General features: G+C 39.6%; 1 pseudogene; it reads left to right on the forward strand.

Annotated features, from left to right (window-relative positions):
* Positions 1-14,667, forward strand: part of LOC101588163 — a 33,094-nt pseudogene that overhangs the window by 2,361 nt on the left and 16,066 nt on the right.

A 14,667-nucleotide genomic window follows, 5' to 3' on the forward strand; every position in this document is an offset into this window, starting at 1 on the left:
CCCTGTAGACCCTTCCCTAAAAATACACAAAAAAAAAAAAAAAGAAAGAAAAAGAAAAAGAAAACATAAAATATAGATGTTTTGGGCTGTCCAGATAGCTCAGCAGATTAAAGAGCCAGCACAGGCAGGCAAAGGGACCTGGGGGTTCAATCCCCAGTGTGCCTTGCTGTCCCTGCCTCCAGTGTGCATTGAGATGGAGATTGTGACTGGGTGTGGTGGCACGTGCCTGTAATCCCAGTGCTTGGGAGGCTGAAAACAGGAGAATCACTACAAGTCCAATCTGTGTAGTGAGATCCTGTAGACTCTGTACTAAATGCATTAAAAAACTAAACAAAACAAAGAGCAAAAACAAAACAACATTTTCTTTGAATGAATTATATTAATAATAGCGCATATCTTCAAAACACACACACCCCCACACACAATGTATTTAGTACAGGGTCTACAGGGTCTCCCTATGTCTATCTGAGTTGTAGTGATTCTCCTGTTTTCATCCTCCCAAGTGCTGAGATTATAAAAGCATGCTACCGTGCCCAGTCTGCTTTGAATGGATTATAAATATTTTATTACATTTTACAAACTAATGGAACTAATCACATAGCTTTCGGTGGCATTTTAACATGGCAGCTGGTGTTCTGTTACCAGGAGGGTGCAGAGCAGGGGAGCCGGGCTCTGCGGTCAGGAAGGCGCAGGCTGAAATTCTGTCTCTACCACTTTTCAGCCAGGGGTCCTTGGCTCTGTTACACAGGAGTACTATAGCTATCATCATTTAAAAAAAAAAATCACTGGAAAAACAAGAATAATAATCTATAAATCTAGCAGTTTCTGATACTTTGCTGGTTCTCGAGAAAGTGAGCAAGCCTGTTTCTCCCTCCGTCCCTCCCTGCTCCCCCACCAGTTGGGGTTTCCCACCAGTTGGGGTTTCTTATTTATGGTCCCCCCACCGCCCCCCATGACAAGGGACAGCCTAACACTGAGCTCTACTATACAACCTAGTCTCATGGTAGCAAATTTCAGTTTGTGTGTCCAGTTGGAGGCCCAGGGAAAGGCTGTCTGCTTCTCCTAGGTCTATATGGTTTAGCTGACGAGTCTGCTTTTCCATCTCTTCCACCTCTCCCATAACTCTTACCCTGAATCACCATCTCCTGTTTCTCCTTTCTTATAAATAATGTATGAATTCAGCTACACTGCAATATATTTTAGAAGCAGAAACAAAATTTTCTTAGATTTTTTTGTTTTTTCTGTACTGAGGACTGAACTCAGGACCCTGCGCTTGCCAGGCTACCACTTATTCTACTGAGCTATCCCCCCCCAGTCCCTAGATTTTTATGCTTTTGTTTCTTATCTTTCTAAGATGCTTTTCCCATGTCCAAGGCAACAGCAATTTTACATTCAATTTTGTTGTTTTTCCAAAGTAGTTAATGCTTGCTCAGAAAAACTAGTTTCTTTACACACTTGTATTTCTTTAGTGTAGATAACTTTAGATCAGATCACGCGCTAATTACATAGCATGTACAACTGAAGTACACTGTGGAGAGACAGAGACCTTACTTTGGCCTACTACTCAAGGGTGCGTCTAAGAGCCGCCACACATCGAGGGTGACAGACCCACACAGCTGGTGTCATTTCAAAGCAAGAAAGCAAACTTTTAAATAGCCTACTGAGTCAGTTAAGCAGAAGTTGATTAAGAGAGCTTATACAAACTGAATTATAGACTGCTCCATGGCTTCCTCTGAAGGAAATATAAAGAGAATATGAATATGAAATGTGGCTACTTTTATGCAACACCAAACACTTAGAACAAAATTGTAAATCAACATCGGTCTTGCAGATGTTGGAGTTTGCAAAGGGCTAATTCTAATAACAGAATATTTCTGGATCTTTCTGTCTTTTCAACAGTCCCTACATGTTAGGTACTCAGTAAATACTTGTTTGCTTTTACAAGTGAACTCAGTGAGGTGTTATCATGATTTTCTGATTTTTAAGTAGCAGCAGTATAAGCTTCTTCAGGATTTGGGTCTTAAAATAACTAGCTTACACAGTAAGTGAAAATGCCCAGGTAATGACCTCTCACAGGTAAGTTTGGCAAGATTCTCAGCCATCATACAATTAAGTGTGTGGACCAAGTGAATGAACCAATCTGATTTTAAAAAAGGGAAAAATGGCCAAGGTGCTCAAGGAATTTGAATGTCTATTTGAAAGACTTGGAGTTGCTTCAATGAAAGAAGTTTAAGGGCCCTCAATGGTATAGAAAATGCAAAGAGAACTTAGAATATATTTTGAGCACAGATATAAATAACATAAAAACCCCTTGTGTCTCAGTTTGAATAAAAAACAACGAATAAAACAACAGCTCCCCCACCTCAGCCCCAAACAAACAATGCTGAAGACTAAGCCAGAGGACACAGTAACCAGGCAGGCAAATGATTTACTTGGCCACCAATCAGGGGTTATCACGGACCTGATGTCGCTTTCCTTCCTGAAGGGTCCTGGTGATATTTGGAAGCCTCCAGTTTGAAGGGTTGGAGTTTCCACGCACAAAGCTTACTTCTAACGTTGCTGGCCTAAGGAAATGCAAATCTGACTTGATGTTTTTGCAGGTTTCACATGACTGTTTTTCTTGTTTGTTTGTGTTTTCTTTCCCTTAGAGAGGCCACTTACTTTCCGAAGAGCTGGGCAATAAATCCAGAAGCATGTTTACTGTAATTTATTGAGGAGAGGAACTTGTAGGGCAGTGGAAGAATTCATCTGAATAGCTTGTCCGTACATAATATTGGAGGAAGCTGGCTGGGTCATTTCTGAGGAACATAAAAAGAGAGGATACAGTGGATGTCTAATCAGAGTGCAGCGAGAGCTCAGCTGCCACTAAATGGAAATAACGGTCTCTGCCTTGCGCTTCGGCCTTTTCTTCAAATGTCATCTGGGATGTATGTTAATGGAACGCATTTTCTTATTAACTTCCTATTTGATATTGTCAATATACAGGCATAATCATACGACAAAATATTCTTAAAATTAATCCAGTCAGCATTTTCTCTTCTTATACAATGGGTACTATAGTTTATTAGGTCAAAACATATTGCATTAAAGCTACTAAACTTGAAATAATGAAGACTTTGAAAATTTGCAGATAAACAATGTGTTTTCTGGGATAGAATATAACTATGTCACCTAAATGGCATTTAAAATATTCTTTTCATAAAATGTGATTTAAAATAACTGAGAATTTCTGTTTAAAAAGAATGTAAAATAACAATTTTTAAAGCACAGAGTCTTTGGTAAAGTAAATCCTGTTAGGCTAGAGTCTTTTAATCCAAAAACTTCCTTATGTATATCAGATGAATAAACTAAAAACTAGTGTGTGATAGGTTCTGGCCCTAGTATGAATTGCTGAATTATTATGTTGGTCGTCATATATGGCTGAAGCCCTTAAAACAACAGCTTATCTTCCCAGAGACTACCTCCCCCTTCTTCTCCAGCCCAGGCCAGGGTACAATTTCCTTTCACCTTTCCCATCATCTCAGCTCCCTCAGGTATATCTAATCCCATCCAATCAGCTCCTCAGCTATATCTAATCCCATCCAATCAGTTCCTCAGGTATTTCTAATCCCAGCCAATCAGCTCCTCAGGTATGTCTAAACATCCCCTTCAAGCCACATCCCAGAAAAAGGCCATAAAAGCTTCAGCCTCCCTTTGTTCCAATCCAGAGAATTCCTCATCTTCCCCAGATTCTCTCCAAGTCCATCCTCAGAGATAGTAAAGCCCCTTTTCCTTTTTCCTTCTGCCTGTTTTTCTGTGTGCCTCCCTTGAAAACCTATCAAGATGTACTTAAAATAATTAAATAACATAATAGTATACATTAACATGACACGAGGTGAGAATGACTTCTGCAAGATAAGAAAATCTACAAAAGGTTTACATTAACTACATAAAATCAAATATTTCTGTATCTAAGAAATTCACTGTGTCAATCAAAGTATGATCTAGAAATTAGGATGTGGACCAACTGTAAGAAAAACCAAGTTAATATATGAGGTAGTCTTATAGATAAAGAAAAAATATAATGTCTCACTACAAAAGTGTTCAAAAATATTACTTTAATTTACTAATAATGGAAGCAATAGAATTTTAACATTACTTTTTTTATTATTGAATTTGCCTAAAGTTAAAAAAAAGAATGTCCAGTGCTTGAAAGAGAAAATTAGGTATATACTATTATGACCAGCCTGGGGCAGGAGAAGTTTAATTAATTAAAAAATGAAGAAAGAAAGGAGGTAAACTAGACGTTTATGTATAAACAGAGGTATAAAAGAGATATTTTCTTTTGCAATTGAAAAATGCCTTGCACCATGTTTCATTGGCAAGAGATGTGCGTAAAGAATAGAAGAAAAATCATGAACTATGTGGCTTTGGCAGTCATTCAAGCGCATCGCTGAGTGTTGTGATGGTCCACTGAACTTCCACACATGGGCGGAAAGAGCTTTTTGCTTGCCACGTCCATTTCTACTGAAGTACTGTGGAAACAAAATATAATTGCTATTTTAGAGAGAGCTTTTTGTATTTTTTGTTCTTATATATTTTATATTCTCCTATGTAAAGGATCCAGTTCTATAGAGGGATCAATTCATGGATTTGAAGAATTAGAATTAACAACTAGCCCAGCTAGCATGTGAGAAAGCAGTATAGAGGAAATGAGAGTTCTTTGGTATACAAACTCCATTCTTGGGCTGGGGAGATAATTCGCAGTTTAAGTGCATGTCTGACTTCAGGACCCGGGTTTGATCCCTGGTATTGCATGCTGTGCCGCCGGTAACCCCAGCAAGGCTGAGACGGGATCATTATGAGTCCAAATTGAGTAGCAAGACCCTGTATCAAAAGAAAAAAAAATTAAAAAAGGAAATCCCATTTTTTCTCTCTTTCAAGTTCAATTAAACACCAGTTCTGCTTGTCATTTCATTGCTAGTCCCTCTGGTGGCTGAGGGTGCGCTTTTGTATCCAGCATATTTTGAGAGTTCTTGAATTTCTCAAAGTTTAGAATTTGAGTTATTTGCTTAACAGAACTTTTTGTTCTCATGAACACAGTGGGGAGCAAAGTGGAAATGAGCAACTCAGTAAATTCAAGCCCGCCCGCCAGGGGGTCAGAGGACAGCCCCGCACAACACCACTTGCCCTGTTTTGTTGTGAAGCTGCTCAGAATAAACACCTTTATTATGTTTGTGAGGCTCACGGCCTACCGCTGTCCTTGTCCTGTCTTCCCTAGGATCAGATCAGAACTGACTATACTCACAGTGTCCCCAGTTACAGTAAATTTTGTAGACTTCTGTGCAAGGTGTGCCTGGCACTTCCATGCTCCTGTCTCTGACGCAGCTTCAGGTGCTCTGGGGCTTTGAAGTCTGAGTGCTTTCTTGCACCATCCGGGGCATGAGGCCTGCTGCATGCCGAGCTCCTGATGGTGGGTTGCTGGCTCCTGCACTGCCGTCTTCCCTTCGCTTCCAGATTTTGGCTCTTAACTGCCCTTGGCACCACTGAGCCATCTCACCCATGTCTGCCCAGGGCCCTGCCAGCTACACAGGTTTCAGGTGACAGCGCTTGTTTCAATAATACTTCTTTTCCTTTGTCCCATGTAACGCAGTTTTGTTTTTAACGTAAATGTAAAGATATTACTTGCCAATTTATGTTTTATACCTGAAAGCATCATTTGGTTATGTTTCTGCACTGAAGGATGTACATGGACTTCATTGTTGGAATTGTTGCTGCATAGTAACAGAACAGTATCACAGAATTTATTACAGTAGTATCCTACTGATGCTAAATAGCAGATTTTATTTTTATTATCATAGACAGGGTGTGGTGAAATTCCTTGTATCCATTTTTACTTATGTGTTAATAGAACACAAAAATATGGAATAAGTATGCAAATTGGAGCTGTTGTGTCTAAGAGTACATAGTTTAGAAATTGTAATAATAATTTTATCAAGGCTGTCATATGAGTTTATATGGCCAAATCAGTTTATATTACACCAGCCTTACTTAATAGTATATGTTTTCTCAAATCTTTATTAACTCCGGTTATAATTAATTGCCTGAGTTTTTGTCAGTTGAATAATGGAAAAATGTCCATAAACTTTTTTTTTTGGGGGGGGGAACTGGGGATTGAACTGAGGCCCTTGTGCTTGCTTGCCAGGGAAGCGCTTATTCCACTGAGCCATCTCCCCAGCCCCAAACTTTCATATTTTGATTATTGCTTAAGATAAGCATATTTCCATCTACTTATTGGCTATATTTCTTTCCTTGTAGCATTTTGTTACAATTACTTGCTCTTTGTATTTTAAATGTTATTTATTAAAGATTTTATGTGTCCTGGAATTAATTTGTTCTTCTATAGTTATAATTCGCTCTTTCATTATGAACTACGACATATGCACAGCCTGAGAAATATTCTTATAAGGTAGTAACCTTAAGGCAAACAACCAGGCATCCATTTTGGTCAAAAAATGTTGCTAGATGATTAAAAAACATTCTTGTTTTTCTGTTTTCTGAAGTTAATTCAACTCAGCTTGCTTGTGATAACCAGAGATAAAAGCCTTGTACCTTGAACCAAGATTCAGAGTTGTACATGAACCTAAACAATTTAAAGTATAAAAATAACCTATTCACCCATGTTGGGGCAGTAAGAGTTTGCGGTGTCAGGGGCCCTTAATGATTGGCTCTTTCACGGAACTCTCGTGGATACCACTGTTTCTATTTGTAATACTTCTTTTACCTTTTCATTAGAAATTGTTCTGCTTGTTATTAAACTGAAGATAATACAAAAGAAGGAAAAGGAACTACTATAAGAAGTTCAATAGAGTAAAACTCTAAAATAAATACCGTACCAAAAATGTGAAAAACAATAATATGGTTAAATGTCTTAGTGTTTTCTTACAATCATGTAGAAATCAGAAATGTTTGTAGAAGTATCAGATCAGAATTTCCAAGAACGATCTTTTGGTGAAATTCTACTTTGTGTAACAATTTCAGCGAAGAGAGAAAAAATTCTGAACTGATTTCAGTGAGTAAAATGTTAGCTTTTCACTTATTAATTACGGGTATGTTTAACTGTTACTCTATCTATAGCAGGAGACTGAGAGTTCATATTAATTTAAAACTTTGTAACGACTGGTGTTGCTCATTCATGTTGAGAAGGACCCTTTCTATGTGACCATAGGACCATTTTGCAAAATGTGCTTCCTTTTTCTTTTTTTTTTTTTTTGGCATACCAGGGATTGACCTCAGGACCTTGTGCTTGCCAGGCAAGCACTTATTCTACTGAGCTATCTCCCCAGCCCCTGTACTTTCTTCATAGAAAAAATATTCAGTTTTTCTGAATGATCACATGTAGCGGGTTTGACCAGTTTATTTTCTCTAATGTAATGAATAATAAATATTATGTTCTTGGTTAAATGTTGGTCAGCTAATGAAAATATTAGGAAAAAGCCTTGAATATGCATGCTGCTTTCATTTTTATAAACTTTACTTTTTAACTATAGTTTTATTAGTAATTCTCAAATGCTACAATCTAGCCGATTCCTCACTCAGACAGTTGGCTTCGTGGGTGGCTTTTTCATACCACTGTTAACATTTTTAAAAAAGAAGCAATGTAAGGACTGTAACAATTGAACACACTACACTCTTCTTTTACATGTTTAAGAACTTCTTAAGACACTCTGTATTATAATAATTAAATTGCTCCCTTTTTTAAACCAAAAAAAAAGTCTTTTACAACTCTCCTTTGGTATTGTTTTATGTATTTCTGTAAGAATGACTATAGCTTTATTTATATAATTTCTTAGACCTATAGGATGCCCAGATAAACATTCAGCCAGTGTAACCAGTGCTATCTGTAACGTGGATGGCTCCTAGTGTGTCTGCATACCTCCCCTTTCTCTGGGAATAGTAAAAACATGCCCCGTGGCCATAAGTTACTTTGGTGCTAGAGTGGGAAATTAGACTATGGGATCTTTTTCTTCTTAATGGATTAGAATGCAAAGAACAGAGATAAACAAATATTGGCATAAGGAAGGGCGATTTAAAGAAGGAGTGAGATGCGAGCCTAGTTTTTCAGGTTTTATTCTGAGACCCCGTAGTAATACTGTGTTGGAGTTCTATGAGAACATGACTTCATAAAGGATTTCTTTGGTGCTGTAAAATAGCTCAAGTGCATGGCTGGGACCTGCAGCAAAAAGTGTCTCATAAATACAGCGTTCCTGCCCAATTTGGAGAAGTGCTATTTTATTTCTTTCCAAGAAAGAGTACAGTCAACAGATCACTATGTAAGGAATAAATGTGCAAATTTAATGATGAAATGCCAATACTTCTATTTCTTTTATTTTCATATCCCAATTAATCAAGCTGAGGGAAGACTAGGGGCTAGAATAAAAGGGAGAAAAAGGATAAACCTTGTTAAAGATGGCCAGAAACACCTGATAAAATGGACTGTAGGATTTAAAATTTAACTTAATGTGTTTTTCTGTTCTATGAGTGCCAGTTAACACTCAGTTAAAAATTTGTAATGTCACTGAGAGTTTCTATATCTTTTTAGATATGTTCAGAATTTTTAAAAATACTCATTTGAATACTTAGCATAATTATTTTACCATATGTATGATATATTGTAATTCTGATATATAAAGTCATTATGAATCAATCCTCTCCTGTTTCTCTTGTTTCATGTCTTACAATGTCTGGTGTGTGTTGGCGATCTTGTTATCCAAGCTCAAAGATTTCTTTCTTTGAATACTTGGAGTACAAGTCTGGGTCTAATTTTAGCTTACTTTTGGTTATTCTTTTTTTTTTGTGGCCCTTATCTTAAGGTAGGGATGGCAGTGTTTTGTCAGGTTTGCTGTTCAGGTAGGTGCTGCCTTTTACCTTAGTTGCCTTTATTCCACAAAACTATTAAAATTCCAGTTCTATTCATTCTATATCTTCATATGGACAAACATCCCTAAGAATAAAATGGCTTTGCTGCAGGCTTTCTTTACCTTTTTGGAGTCCTACATTCTCCTAGATTTTTGGTTTGGCAATTTTTATACTAACTTTCATATATATATATATATATATATATATATATATATATATATATGATGTAGATTTATAGATCTTCTCAGCATAATTGGTCTTAATGACCAGGTTCAACTACAAGTAAAAGCCCTTCCTCCCAGCATGGAAAACAGATCAAGTGTTGGTAGAGGTTTCCTTGGAACATTTGGGGTAGGAATGAATATTGGTTGCAAAAAGCTACAAGGGTGTTTTTAAGGTGATCCATGTGCTCTAAAACTACATGGTGGTCACAGTTGTACAACTATATAAATTTGTAAAATGGTAGTGATTTGTACACTTAAAACAGGTACATTTCATGCTATGTGAATTATCCTACACTAAAGCTATTTATAGAAGACACTCGGGGTTGGCGAGATAGCTCAGTAGTGTAAAGCACCTGCCTTGGCAAGCTTAGGCAAGCACAGGGACTGCAGTTCAATCTCCTGCACCACATGCCACACCAGCCCTGCCTCCAGGGCAGGCTGAGCTGGCCACAGAAAACCCCCCAGAACAACAACAACAACAACAACAACAACAACAACAACAACAACAACAACAACCACCACCACAAAAGGAACAGTTGGAGAATGGGAGAAATATCAGGTAATTTGAGAGGGAATGTGAAAACAGAGTTAGAGATGGGTATTCCCTTGCCATTTAAATTCTGTAAGTGTGTGAATTCAGCAAAATAATCCAATATAGTCCAGTAGTCCTTAATAGCAGTGGGTTATCCATAGGACTGGCAATGTCAGAAATTGTTGACTTGAACCTCTTACAGTTCATAGCTTTACTTTTTATACCTCGTTTTAAATATTTTTCTGCTGGATGGTCATGAAGGACCATTTTATATCTGTATATACAAAATAGTTAGGACAGATGTACAGCTACTTTCTCTTAATTCAATGAGGATTTGTACTAATAGTGTTTGAATGTGATATCATGTCTACATCTTGTACTATGAATCACTACGAAGACAACAATATGCAATGTATTAATTATTGAAACTGTCCTACTAATCGGTTTTGAAACTGTCTCATAGATATTGTTTCCTCAATAAAATGAATTAAAAAAAAAGAGAATAGAGTTATCTTGTCCCCTCCTTTCCCATTTGATTTTCAAGGACAAGATTTCCTAGCCAGCTCCCTACACAACCCAGAGCTACCTTAGCACAGGAGAAATGAAGATTGGCTGAAAAGTGCTTCCTTCTTAAACGCTGCTTTAGATGGGCAATGTGGAAGGAGAGCTAGGACTTCTCAGGTGCTTCTTGCTGAGATTCGGAGAGTAGCTCAGTAAGAACTAGTGGTGTTGCTGGAGGGAGGGTGGTGTTGACCACACAGAGGAGGGGATGGTTAGATCAGCTGAAACAGAGGCCAGGTAGAGGCAGCAGAGGAGATCCAGAGGATATGAAGAAGGCCCTCCTAGGTCTGAGGTGGAGAGATCTCGGGGTGCAAAGGCAACAACCACTTACCAGATATGCTGAGAGAACAAACCTCAAGCTACGCAAGCTGAACATTCTAGAAGCAGATGTAATAAGGACAGAAGCTGACAGACCTGGCAAGACTAAGTTGCTGTGGTACGCGTCCCACACCTCCTCTCCATCTGGGCCTCACCCACAGATGGGCTGGGGCCTCCACCCCTCCAACTCCCTGGGTGTGTACAGGCTTTGGGCTGTTCCCAGCAACAGTCTTGCCAAAGAGGGAGACGATTTTTCTGAGAGATGAGTGACAGCCCTGAGAGTCTGAACTTTGAATTGATTGAGCATCTTCCCGAAATGGACTTTTAAATGACAACAGACCATTTTGGATCAGAAAAGGATGATTCACCTCTCAGTGGCATCTCCACACTCTGCCCCCAGCCCACCCCCGGCCATATGCTTGGATGGGTGTTCGGCCGGAAGCTTGGTGGTTTTGAAGAGAAATGAAGACTCTGCTTTTGTCATACATTTGAGCTATAGTGACATGTCACACACACACCCCATTGTCTCTGACCTGCTAACAAAACTCAAAATTGCTGTGTGTGTGAGTGTGTGTGTGAGTGTGTGTGTGAATATGCATGTGAATATGGGTAAACAGAGGGTGTTTTGCTTCTTTTTGATAAGAAAGTCTCATGGCTCTTGGGTGCAAAGCTGGAGCCAGTTTGCTTTCTCCACTAATAGCAGCACATTTCATGTCTACTCCAGAGAGGTACTCGGACAGACCCACTTAGGTGGGTGGAGTCATAGCCGTGTGGACTCTGCGTATTGTCCCTGGTTAAGCCACGGTGACTCCCTGTTCTGGAAATGTCACACTCACTCTTAACACTGCAAGCCTTCTTGCTGTGACTGGTGCAGCTTCTACCATCTCCTGTTCCCCGTTGCGTCCCCATTGTCCTCTTGCTACTGGGCCCAGCTTGAGCCCCACCATGAATCTTTCTGTAACTCCTTGAAATCAAAACACTTCTCCTGTTCTTCTGAGCTAACAAAGCATTTAAACGCAGAATATTCTTTTGCCCTCAATCTTGAAAAGAAACAGCCTGCCTAACAAGGTGATTTAACTGTAGTTCATTTGCGTGAAATCTCTCCCAGGCTCCCCAAGATTAGAGCCAACAGCCTGTATATCTTTATTCTCATACTGTTTGGCTATCGTTTGCTCTTGGTCACATTTGAGTTCCTGCACTGCTTTTCCTTGTTCACTCTGCGACGTGGGGGAATGAATCTTAGTTATTTCTCGCCTCTGTCTTCTCCTGGTGCTGTCGAGGAGACTGTGAGATTAGGCACACAGAGAATTTGAATGTACAATTTATGACACCCGCAAATAGTCAGTAAATGACAGATATTAATAGAGAAAGATTTTGAGGGGAGGATTTTGCCTCCTTTTCCACCTCTATCGATGCTACTTGCAAAAAATATTCATATCGAACCACTTCTCATGTCCCTCACTGCCACTGGCCTCCTCGTGACCCTGTCCTTTTCCTGGCAGCTGTCTCTGCCTGTCCTCTGGCCTACTGGAGTCTACCTTCCTCTCTGGGACCAGGGACATTTCAGACCTCTTACTTCTCTGTCTGTAAAGTCTCGAGTCCTTTACAGACGGCTTCTGAGCCACACTCCCTGACCTCGTCTCCTGTGGTGTCCTTGGTCCCTCAGTTCTGAGCACGCTGGTCTCCTGTTCTCCATACGCTACACCAACATTCATTCTTTTTCTCCTGCATCACTTGCTTTCTCCTGTTTTTCAGGTCTCTGCTCAAATGCCAGCTTGTTGGAAAAGCCTTTGGTTTCTGCTCGCTGTGTATTTACCTCATTCCCCAGCACCTCCTAGCTGGGTTCCTTGACTCTGTTTTCTCTTAATTACTGTCATACTGTCCTATGATGCATTATATTTTCGCCTGTCAATCTGTTCTCTGTATTTGTGATGGTTGATTTTGGCTGTAAACTTGACTAGATTAACAGACACTTAAAATTTTCTTTTCCTTTTTTTTTTTTTTTTTGGTAGGGGGAATTGAATCCAGGATCTTGCTTTTTCCAGGCAGGCACTTGTGCCGCTAAACCATATCTCCAACCCTAGAAAATTGATAAATCACACATCTGGGTGTCGCTGAGGGTGTTTCCAGAGATGACTGCTGTGCGGGTCAGTGAACTTGGCTGGGAAAACCCACCCTGAATGTGAACAGCACCACCTCCGAGGTGGGGGTCCAGGCAGCTCTGAAGAGCAGAGGGGGACGCCCACGCAGACGTGGCTGACTCTTCTTCGGTCGGTGTCTCTTTTGCTGCTGCTTCACAGACATCAGACTTCAGAGAAATCCACTTTTGGACGTGGGCTTGTGCCAGCAGCTCTCCCGGGAGCTTCCAGCCCTTCAGCCTTTGGTCTCTATTGTTCTGAGGCGTCCAGCTTCTTGGGCCAGTAACTGCTAACTGCTGGATTCTTCAGGTCTCCCATAGGTAGATGGCCATTGCAGAGCGATCAGTCTCCCTGGGAGGCAAACTGACGCAGGCCTCCGGTAGCTGGGGGTCTCGTTCTGGCTCTTTCCTCTGGGGCACCCCGACTTACTTGGCTCACTTTTTGGTTTCCTGTGCTTAAAATGCATAAAGATGAACACAGGAGTGAAAAGTAATTAATGACAGGTACTATAAATTAAATTAATAATAAGTAATTAAATAATGACTATGTTCAAAAGTTGTCCGACTGCTAACAATGGAAATGAAGAACTGTTTCAATGCATAAGCTTATGAGATGCTTCCAGCAGCTGCAGCATATGTTGCAACTAAATAAATTCTAATAGTCACTGAGTTTAGACAATGGCAGGGGGACAGTATTCACTGTATACTGCAGGACATATTTTCATTACCGTTGACTGTTGGTGATCCCAATATTTCCATTTGGAGCACAGATACTACCGCTACCGTTATTGGAATCTGTTACTAGTAAGGTTGCCAGGTTTGTGAGATGAAATATTTTGGTATAATGTATTTATAAGTAGTGAGTATAAATATGCAACATTCAGAATATAAAGTCTGTCACTCATATCACCATATGTAGATAGCTGACCTGCACACTGCACAACTTCAGAATTTATCTGAAATTCCAACTTAACTGGTCATTTCCATTTTGTCTGGCAATGCTGATTTTGAGCATGGATTTCCTTTCTATTTATTTCATCGTTCTGAATGTTTCCTGTATTTTCCAAATTCAAGTCAACTGACTTTGGCCTGGGAACTTTGAGCTGTTCTTTGCTATGGATCAATTTACCCCTACAGGGATTATTTCACTTTCAGTTTTAGCCATTTGTAGTAATTAAAGTCATAAGATAAGAATGAAGATTAAATAAAAAGTCCTTACTTTCCCCTGGACTCTGATAATACAGAGACCAGCGCAGTACAGTTCATTACTGCTTCGCCATGTGAAGGACTTTTGAATAAAGAGCTGCTCTCTACAAGGAGGTTTGTCACTTGTCTTAACCATCTATTAACATGCTGCCACGCAGCAGCAGATGGCCTGGTGTGAAGTGTGCCCACAGCGTTCTGTTTATGGGGGAAACCTACGCCAAGGGCTGCGTTTGTTTCTCTTTTCTAATTGCCCATTTGGTGGAGATATTTTTGGAATTTCCTGTGGTGAGCATTACTAGGTTGCGGATTTAATTTGAAACCTCAGGGGTGTGTGGGGGACATTTAGCATTTCAAATCTAGCTTTAGATCATTCTAGACTTTGTGTGTTGTTCCACCAAGACCCAAATCAAATAATTTCAGCCACAAATGACGAATTTCAGAGGTTACTTTAAAGTTTGTCTGTAGAAAAATAGAAGTTTTGGTCTCTTCTGAAGAATGTGCAAACCTGTAGTTTTCTCTGATTAACATGTTAGCTTTAATATTCCTTAGTTAATAGCTTGTTTTTATGCTTCTGATTTTAATTCTAGACTGAACCATCATCCATTGATGTGTTTGTGAGTTGTGTCATCTGACCAAGTATTGCATTTTGTCCCCGATGTACTACAGGTGGGCTCCTGGATTTAAAGGCCGTTTGACTCAGCAGAGCTGAAAGTCCTTTCTGTGCTGCTTTTTAGTTCATTTATTTGTCCTATTAACTATTCCTAGTTTTGCTTTGCTAAAGATAAGTTGAA

The sequence above is a fragment of the Octodon degus genome, unplaced genomic scaffold (genome assembly GCF_000260255.1).
Source record: "Octodon degus isolate 3935 unplaced genomic scaffold, OctDeg1.0 scaffold00012, whole genome shotgun sequence".
In the NCBI taxonomy this organism is placed as follows: Eukaryota; Metazoa; Chordata; class Mammalia; order Rodentia; family Octodontidae; genus Octodon; species Octodon degus.